Source organism: Hordeum vulgare, chromosome 6H, assembly GCF_904849725.1.
Source record: "Hordeum vulgare subsp. vulgare chromosome 6H, MorexV3_pseudomolecules_assembly, whole genome shotgun sequence".
NCBI lineage: Eukaryota > Viridiplantae > Streptophyta > Magnoliopsida > Poales > Poaceae > Hordeum > Hordeum vulgare.
Genome location: NC_058523.1, coordinates 386744539 through 386755055, shown reverse-complemented (window position 1 = coordinate 386755055; position 10517 = coordinate 386744539).

The window sequence follows — 10517 nt, the reverse complement described above, 5'->3', positions numbered from 1 at the left end:
CAAATCGCTCAAAATCCTCATCATCCCTTTTCTTGGATGGTTTGGGAGGAAAGGGCATGGGTTTCTGAACCCATGGTTCCCTTTCTTTACCATGCTTCCTAGCAGCGAAGTCGTTCTTATCGTATCTCTTATTCTTAGGTTGTGGGTTATCAAGATCAACACTAGGTTCAATCTTCACATCCTTATCATTGCTAGGTTGAGCATCTTCATGAACATCACTATTGATATCATCATTAGGTTCATGTTCATCAACAGATTGTGTTTCAGCATCAGAGACAGAGAAATCGTTTAGACTCTCAGGTGTAGCAGCAACAGGGTTGCTAGCATGCAGGTTCCTATCATCTCTCTTCTTCTCTCTAGGATGACTAGGTGCATCAGTGCTAACTCCTTGAGAATCTTGTTCAATTCTCTTAGGATGACCCTCAGGATACAAAGGTTCCTGAGTCATTCTACCGCCTCTAGTGACGATCCTGATAGAATTGTCATTCAACTCGTTGAGCAAGTCATTTTGAGCCTTAAGTACTTGTTCTACGTGAGTAGTAACCATTGAGGCATGTTTACTCAGAAGCTTAAGATCATTGACATTTCTGTCCACAGAAGCACTTAAATGACTAAGCTTACGAGCATTCTGTTCCAATTGTTTGCTAACATAATCATTGAAACTTTGTTGTTTGGCAACAAAGTTATCAAATTCATCCAGGCATAAGCTAGCAGGTTTATCAAAAGGAATATCACTCTCATTGAATCTACGCAGAGAATTTACTTCTACTACCTGTATCGGGTTCTCAAGACCATGGATCTCTTCGATAGGTGGTAGATTTTTGACATCTTCTGATTTAATGCCTTTCTCTCGCATAGATTTCTTAGCTTCTTGCATATCTTCGGGACTGAGGAATAGAATACCTCTTTCCTTCGGAGTTGGCTTAGGAGGTGGTTCGGGAATAGTCCAAGCATTCTCATTGCACAAGATGTTATTCAGTAGGATCTCAGCTTGTTCTATGGTTCATTCCCTAAAAACACAACCAGCACAACTATCTAGGTGGTCTCTAGAAGCATCGGTAAGTCCATTATAGAAGATATCAAGTATTTCATTCTTCTCAAGAGGGTGATCAGGCAAAGCATTCAGTAGCTGGACGAGCCTCCCCCAAGCTTGTGGGAGACTCTCTTCCTCAACTTGCGCAAAGTTGTATATTTCCTGCAAGGCAGCTTGCCTCTTATAGGCAGTGAAATATTTTTCAGAGAAGTAGTAGACCATATCCTGGGGGCTACGCACACAACCAGGAGCAAGAGAAGTGAACCAGGTTTTAGCATCATCCTTTAGGGAGAATGGAAACAGCCTAAGGATATAGTAGTGGCGGATCTTTTCCTCACTCGTGAATAGGGTGGCTATATCGTGCAGTTTGGTAAGATGGGCTACAACCGTTTCATACTCATAACCGTGAAAAGGATCAGATTCGACCAGAGTGATTAACTCAGGGTCGACAAAGAATTCATAATCCTTATCGTCACAAAGATAGGCGAAGTAGCAAACTTCGGGTCGTATTTCATCCTAGCGTTCAAAGATTTTTCTTTCCACTTGCGCAGTAAATTCTCAACATCATAGCTATCCTTACAAGCAAGAAAGTCCTCAGCTGTCTCTCCCTCCATAACATAACACTCAGGCATATCAGGCAATTCATGTCTAGAAGAGCTTGTTCTAGCAGGCAAAATAGCAGGTTCTACTTCTATAGTATCAACAATTTCAGAAGTATCATCACATCTAGAAGCAACTCTAGCAATTTGTGCATCAAGGAATGCACCTAGTGGCAAAGCAGTATCAAGCATAGCATCATCAGGCAAAGCAGTATCAAGCATAGCATCATCATAAGCATCATGGGCAGCACAAGTAGCATCATCAAGCACATGCGACATATCAAGATTTCTAGCAGGAGGTGGTGTCGCAAACTTACTCATAACTGAAGGTGAATCAAGTGCAGAGCTAGATGGCAGTTCCTTACCTGTCCTCGTAGTTGAGGGCAAGACTTTAGTTCTTGGATCTTTCGGATTCCTCATAGTGACCAAGAGACGTAAATCCCAAGTGACTTAGAGAATATTGCTAAGCCTCCCCGGCAACGGTGCTAGAAAATAGTCTTGATAACCCACAAGTATAGGGGATCGCAACAGTTTTCGAGGGTAGAGTATTCAACCCAAATTTGTTGATTCGAGTCAAGGGGAAGGCAAAGGATATTCTCAAGTATTAGCGGTTGAGTTGTCAATTCAACCACACCTGAAAGATTTAGTATCTGCAGCAAAGTATCAGTAGAAAAGTAGGGTGATAGCAGCAGTAGCAACAGTAACCAGTAGCAGCAAAGTAACAACAGTAGCAGCAGAGTAACAACAGTAGCAACAGAGTAAGAGTAGCAGTAGTGACAACAGTTGCAGCAAAGTAACGTAGCAAGGACCAGTAGGAAAAGACTCGTAGGCATTGGATCGGTGATGGATGATTATGCCGGATGCTATTCATCATGCAACAGTTATAACATGGAGAGATATGTAACTAGCTCCAGTTCGTCAATGTAATGTAGGCATGTATTCCGTATGTAGTCATACGTGCTGAGGGAAAAGAACTTGCATGACATTTATTGTCCATCCCTCCCGTGGCAGCGGGGTCCTAATGGAAACTACGGGATATTAAGGTTCTCCTTTTAATAAAGAACCGGACCAACGCATTAACACTTAGTGAATACATGAACTCCTCATACTATGGTCATCTCCGGGAGTGGTTCCGCCTATTGTCACTCTGGGGTTGCCGGGTCATAACACATAGTAGGTGACTACAACTTGCAAGATAGGATCAAGAACACACATATATTGGCGAGAACATAATAGGTTCAGATCTGAAATCATGGTACTCGGGCCCTAGTGACAAGCATTAAGCATGACAAAGTAGTAGCAACATCAATCTCAAAACATAGTGGATACTAGGGATCAATCCCCGTCAAAACTAACTCGATTACATGATAGACCTCATCCAACCCATCACTGTCCAGCAAGCCTACGATGAGATTACTCACGAACAGTGAAGAGCATCATGGAATTGGTGACGAAGGAATGTTGATGATGACGATGGCGATGATTTCCCCTCTTCGGAGCCCAAAACGGACTCCAGATCTGCCCACGAGATGAAGAACAGGAGGTGGCGGCGCCTCCGTATCGTAAAACGCGATGAACTCTTCTCTTTTATTTTTTTTCGGACGAGACGGACTAAATAGAGCTGAGATTGGAGGCGGTGGAGCGTTGTGGGCCCCACAAGCCTGCTAGGCGCGACCAGGGGGGCCGCGCCTGCTGGGCTTGTGGGCTCACGGCTCCACTTCCTCTGTTGATTCTTGCGCCAGTATTTTTATATATTCCACAAAAATTCTCCGTAAATTTTCAGGTCATTCCGAGAACTTTTATTTCTGCGCAAAAACAACACCATGACAATTCTGCTGAAAACAGCATTAGTCCGGGTTAGTTCCATTCAAATCATGCAAAACAAGGGCAAAAGAGTTTGGAAAAGTAGATACGACGAAGACGTATCAGCGTTCAACACACGTGGAGTCCGATGATGTCTCCAACGCCTTGATCCAGCAAGGAGGGAGGAGATGCCGAGGGAGACTCCGGCAGCACGACGACGTGGTGACGGTGGAGCTGCATGGTACTCCGACAGGGCTTCGCCAAGCACTATGAAGGACGAGGAGGAGGAGGAGTAGGGCTGCGCCGAGAGAGAGAGATTGTTGTCTCAAATCAGCCCCAAATCCCTCACTACATATAGGAGGAGAGGGAAGAGGGTGCCCACCCTTAGGGTTTCCCACCCTAAGGGTGCGGCAGCCCTAGATGGCCCTTGGGGCGGCGGCAAAGGTGGAGGCGCCCTAGGGTGGGTCTTGAGGCCCAAGGTGGCCTCCCCACGCCTAGGGTTTTGCCTCCTCCACCCCTTGCCGCGCCTTGGGCTGATTGTGGAGGCGCACCAGCCCACTTAGGGGCTGGTTCTCACCCACTTTTAGCCCATGTAGCAGCTTGGGGCTGGTGGCCCTTGCCGGTGGACCCCCGGAACCCTTCTGGTGGTCCCGGTACATTACCGGTGTCACCCGAAACACTTCCGGTGACAAAATCCTCACTTTCTATATATGAATCTTTACCTCTGGACCATTCCGGAACTCCTCATGACGTCCGTGACTCCGAACAACCTTCGGTAACCACGTACACTATTCCCATATAACCCTAGCGTCATCGAACCTTAAGTGTGTAGAACCTACGGGTTCGGGAAGCATGCAGACATGACCAAGACACCTCTCCGGTCAATAACCAACAGCGGGGTATGGATATCCATGTTGGTTCCCAAATGTTCCACGATGACCTGATCAGGTGAACCACGATGTCCGGGATTCAATCAATCCCATATACAATTCCCTTTGTCTACCGGTATGACACTTGCCCGAGATTCGATCGTCGGTATCCCTATACCTTGTTCAATCTCGTTACTGGCAAGTCTCTTTACTCGTTCTTTAGCACATCATCTCGTGGCTAACTCCTTAGTCACATTGAGCTCATTGTGATGATGCTTTACTGAGTGGGCCCAGAGATACCTCTTCGTCACACGGAGTGACAAATCCCAGTCTCGATTCGTACAACCTAACAGATACTTTCGAAGATACCTATAGTGCACCTTTATAATCACCCAGTTATGTTGTGACTTTTGATACACCCAAAGCACTCCTATGGTATCCGGGAGTTGCACAATCTCATGGTCTAAGGAAATGATACTGACATTAGAAAAGCTTTAGCAAACGAACAACACGATCTAGTGCTATGCTTAGGATTGGGTCTTGTCCATCACATCATTCTCCTAATGATGTGATCCCGTTATCAATGACATCCAATGTCCATGATCAGGAAACCATGATCATCTATTGATCAACGAGCTAGCTAACTAGAGGCTCACTAGGGACATGTTGTGGTCTATGTATTCACACATGTATTATGGTTTCCGGTTATTACAAATATAGCATGAATAATAGACAATTATCATGAACAAGGAAATATAATAATAACCAATTTATTATTGCCTCTAGGGCATATTTCCAACACTTTGTTGCCAAGAATGGATCCTTTCTGGAGAAATAGTTTCTCTCGAAAGAAGTGAGTGGTTGGAAAGTAGAACTTGATGAGGTAATTGTACCTCCTCTCGAACCAGAGAGTAGCGCGGCACAGGAAAGTGTTTCTGGGGTGCCTGGAACGGCTAGGGAGGAAGTTAATGATGATGATCATGAAACTTCGGATCAAATTGCTACTGAACTTCGTAGGTCCACGAGGACACGTTCCGCACCAGAGTGGTACGACAACCCTGTCATGGAAATCATGTTGTTGGACAACAGTGAACCTTCGAACTATGAAGAAGCGATGGCGGGCCCAGATTCCAATAAATGGCTTGAAGCCATGAAATCCGAGATAGGATCCATGTATGAGAACAAAGTATGGACTTGGGGTGGACTTGCCCGAAGATCGGCGAGCCATAGAAAATAAATGGATCTTTAAGAAGAAGACTGGCGCGGATGGTAATGTGAACATCTATAAGGCTCGACTTGTCGCTAAGGGTTATCGACAAGTTCAAGGAATTGACTACGATGAGACTTTTTCACCCGTAGCGATGCCAAAATCCGTCCGAATCATGTTAGTAGTTGCCACATTTTATGATTATGAGATGTGGCAATAGGACGTCAAAACAGCAATCCTTAACGACTTTCTTAAGGAAGAACTGTATATGATACAGCCGGAAGGTTTGGTCGATCTTAATAATGCTGAGAAGGTACGCAAGCTCGAACGCTCCATCTATGGACTGGTGCAAGCATCTCGGAGTTGGAACATTCGCTTTGATGAGGTGATCAAAGTGTTTGGGTTTGTACAGTCTTATGGAGAAGCCTGCATTTACAAGAAAGTGAGTGGGAGCTCTGTAGCATTTCTCATATTATATGTAGATGACATATTGTTAATGGGAAATGATATAGAACTTTTGGAAAGCATAAAGGCCTATTTGAATAAGTGCTTTTCAATGAAGGACCTTGGAGAAGCTGCTTACATATTAGGCATCAAGATCTATAGAGATAGATCGAGACGCCTCATTGGTCTTTCACAAAGCACATACATTGACAAGATATTGAAAAATTTCAATATGGATAAGTCCAAGAAGGGGTTCTTGCCTGTATTGCAAGGTGTGAGGTTGAGCACAGCTCAACGACCGACCATGGCAGAAGGTAGAGAAAAGATGAGTACCATCCCCTATGCTTCAACATAGGCTCTATTATGTATGCCATGTTGTGAACCAGACCTGATGTGAACCTTGCCATAAGTTTGGTAGGGAGGTACCAAAGTGATCGAGGAGTGGATCACTTGACAGCGGTCAAGAATATCCTTAAGTACCTGAAAAGGACTAAATATATGTTTCTCGTTTATGGAGGTGCCGAAAAGCTCGTCGTAAAGGGTTACATCGATGCTAGCTTCGACACAGATCCGGATGACTCCAAATCGCAAACCGGATACGTGTATATTTTGAATGGTGGGGCAGTCAGCTAGTACAGTTGCAAGCAAAACGTCATGGCGGCATCTTCATGTGAAGCGAGTACATAGCTACTCCGGAAGCAGCACAGGAAGGAGTCTGGATGAAGGAGTTCATCACCGACCTAGGAGTTCATCACATGAGGAGTTCCGGAATGGTCCGGAGGTAAAGATTTATATATGGGAAGTCCGCTTCGGCCACCGGAAAGGTTTCGGGGTTTATCGCTATTGTAACGGGACCACCAAAAGGGTATCAAGGGTCCACCGGGAGGGTCCACCTGACCCGGAGGGCTACATGGGCTGAAAGGGGAAGGGAACCAGCCCCTGGTGGGCTGGTGCGAGCCAAGGAGGAGGCCCAAGGCGCATGAGGGGCCAAACCCTAGGGCGTGGGGGCTGCCTTGGGTGGCAAGCCACCACCTAGGGCGCTGCCCCTCCTTCATCTAGGGCTGCCGCACCACCTAGGGTTTCCCTAGGGGTGGCCGCACCCCTCCCCTCCCTCTTATAAATACCGGAGGTATTGGGAGGGCTGCACGCACACACACGTCTCTCTCTCCCTCGGCGCAGCCCTACCTCTCCACATCTCCTCCTCCGCGGTGCTTGGCGAAGCCCTGCCGGAGAACCGCAAACTCCATCGCCACCACGCCGTCGTGCTGTCTGAGTTCTCCCTCAACTTCTCCTCCCTCCTTGCTGGATCAAGAAGGAGGAGACGTCCCCGGGCTGTAGGTGTGTTGAACGCGGAGACACCAAACGTTTGGTGTTTGGATCGGATCGCCGCTAGTATGACTCCATCTACCGTGTTCATAGTAACACTTCCGCTTTGCGATCTTCAACGGTATGAAGATGCTCTTCCTCATTCGTTGCTGGTTTCTCCTAGATGATCTTGGTGTGACGTAGGATTTTTTTGAATTATTACTACGATCCCCAACACGTGTTGCTTCCCCAGGCGAGGAGAAGGCTCGTTTTTTCTAGATCTGCTCTCCATCGGACGTGCACTTCCCTGATGGTGGCGAGCCGGAGCTGGGCTTGCCCGTCGTCCACCTCACCGTCAAACTCGTCCACGAAACCGGTCCCTGCCAACCTCGTACACCTTGCCGCCAACCTTGTCCGACGGCAGAAGCTCTCCACTTTCCCCCTGATGGCAACAACAATCATCCCCACCTTCGCCACCACTCCGGCTTCCCACAAAGACAGAGCAAAGGTGAGAATCCCAAACTGTCAAATTTTACAGAATTAAGTGAAGTTGGCAAGTGGCAACAGGGAAGAAGAAAATTCAGTATTAGCAGTTAGCACTAGCAACGGAGAGCAAGTGATCAATGTGTCTGCAGATCTGTTCTTGGTAGTTTTTGAGTAATATGGTAGCCATCTCAGTACTTTGGATGGAGTAGTTTGGGTTTAATCTCCTGTGACAATTAACACAGTTTCATAATTCTAGCTAAATTTTGCTTCATTCCTTAAGGCATTATTAGTTTCTTCTTGTTACTCCTTGTATCGGCTAGATGTCTCCGCTCCCGCAGTTGCTAGATGTCTCCGCTCCCACCCCCGCTCCGCTCCCACCCCTCCCTAGCCTAGGTTAGCCCACCCCCACCACGCCGCCGCCGATTCCCGCCGACAGCGCTCCTACAAGCCCCACCCCACCTCCATGGCGTCTCCCAGTGCCTCCCCTTCCCGCTCCCACGACAGCGTCTCCTTCGGCGAGCGCCGCTGGGCCGAGTCCGATGGGGAGTCCTCCTCGACGCGCTCGTACTGTGAGGTCGCGCGCACGCAGGCGGCCCTGCTGCGACTTGCTGCCGCCGCGCCGGAGGCGGCATGCCCCGCGGTGGCCACGGCGACGGCTGCGGGCAAGCTCCCCGCCAAGGACCACCTGGGACCCCGCTCCGAGGTGCACCGCGTCGGACGTGAGGTCACTCTGGACGCGGACGGTTCCAGCATCCCCGGCGCAAACTCCACCGCCCGCCTCGTCGTACGCCTGCGCCGAGCCCGCCATGCCCGCGCAGCCCCTCCCCGGAGGAGGTTTCCGGCATGTGCTTCCATTGCCTAGACCGCTACCACAGGGTGAGGGACTGCACCAATGATGTCAGGTGCCGGCGGTGCCTCATCTCCGGCCATGTTTCCCGCGACTGCGAGACCCACCTGCGCGCCAAGCCTGCGCCTCTGCCCGCCGCCGCGCCGCGTGCTGCACCCGCACGCCAAGCTGCAGCCCCACCCCCTCCGGCCCCAACTCCGGCAGTGCCGATGGCCGCTGGCCCTGCGCTAGCGCGCATCATCATGGCTCGCTCCGTTGAGATGGAGGAGGCGGAGGTGGTGCTGTCCCGCGCCCTAGTGGCCACCATCGCTGGAACCAGGCCGCGTGTGACCCCGGAGGACGTCGCCGGCGAGATGTACCGCTCGTTCCAGCTCGAGGAGGGGGACTTCACGGTCCACTCCCACCACCCCGAGGATTTCCTCATCATCTTCGGCTCCCAGCACTCCATGGACCGACTCCGCGGCGAACACTTCGTGCGAGGAATGCACTTGACCCTCACGCTTCGTCCCTGGAGCAAGCTCGCTCATACCGGCTGCGGCGCGTTCGAGTATCGCGTTGAGCTCGAGCTCCGCAGTATTCCCGCCCATGCCTGGCACCTCGCAATGGCAGAGCACATCCTCGGACCCAGCATGTGGATCGAGTGCCTCCACCCACACACGCGTTCTCGCGCAGACCTAGGCGTGTTCCGCCTCTCTGGCCGCGCCCACGACCCCAGCCTCATCCGCCGCTCCGGCGAACTCGAGATCGTTGAGCTCATCCCATCCGGCTCCACATCCGTCGCGCCCTCCGTCCGCACGCTCATCTACCCCTTCACGGTCGCGCTCTCTCACTCCGAGGTGGACAAAGCGGTCGCCCGTAGCAAGGGGGACAACGCAGACCCTAGCGACGACAGCGGAGGGGCTGCAACGGGCAACGACCTGGCCACTGGCCCAGGGCCTGACTGCGCCTGCCGCCGCGGCCGCAAGCGCCGCCGCAATGATGCGCCGCCGGCCGGCCGTGCAGATGGCATGGCAATCGACACCCTCGGCTGGCACACGGCAGGCCGTGCGCTCCGAGCCGACGGGGTGGCCGTCTCTAACTGGCCATCTACTCGCTCGGCAGCGCCGCCGCCTGTACGCTACGCGGGGAACAAGATGGACGACTGGCCTGGTCAGCGTGGCGGGGCCTAGCACCCTTGTCGCTTTGCCAAAAGGGGAAAGCGGGTTTGGCAGCCAAAGGGGCCACCCCCTGTGGCCGCTCCTGCGAAAGCTGCCGTGCCAACAGCGCCCTGCCCGACAGGATCAGAAGCACCGCCAGCTGGCGAGCACCCATTGGCCTAGAACCCACCCACGACTGCGGCCCGAACCAACGACGATTCAAACCGCATGTCGCCTAGCGCACGGTCGTGCGGACACATTGGACCCACCAACGCTGCGACCCACCAGGGCGCACCTTGGGATCAGGAGGACCCCCCTCCCAGCAGCGACGTACCGGACACCCAGCCAGCGGGCCCATCTGCGCCCCTGGCATTGATCCTGTGTCGAGACAAAGTGGCGGTTCGCTTGGGTCACGCCCTGCTACTAGTTTGGAGTCTTCTGTAGACTGGCCCACACGCAGCCTGGCGCGGGAGGACGAGACTAACGGTGTCTCCACCGCCACACCGGCCGGTATTGACCCCGACGAGGACGGCCCATGCGAAGGCCCAGACGCAGCAACCCCGGGTGCAGGCCCACCTCCACTCGGGCCCCTTGCGCTACTGGGCCAGGAGCAGAGCTTTGTAGCTGAGACGCCATGCACGCCGCAGCTGATCGACGACGAGCGTGCACCCGTGTCGGCTACCCCAACGCCTGGCAAGTTTGCTTCGCCACCGGTCACGATGCGTCGCACAGGAGTGCGGAAGACGAGGCCTCGCGCGCTCACGCTGGGGGAATTCCTCACGACCGCC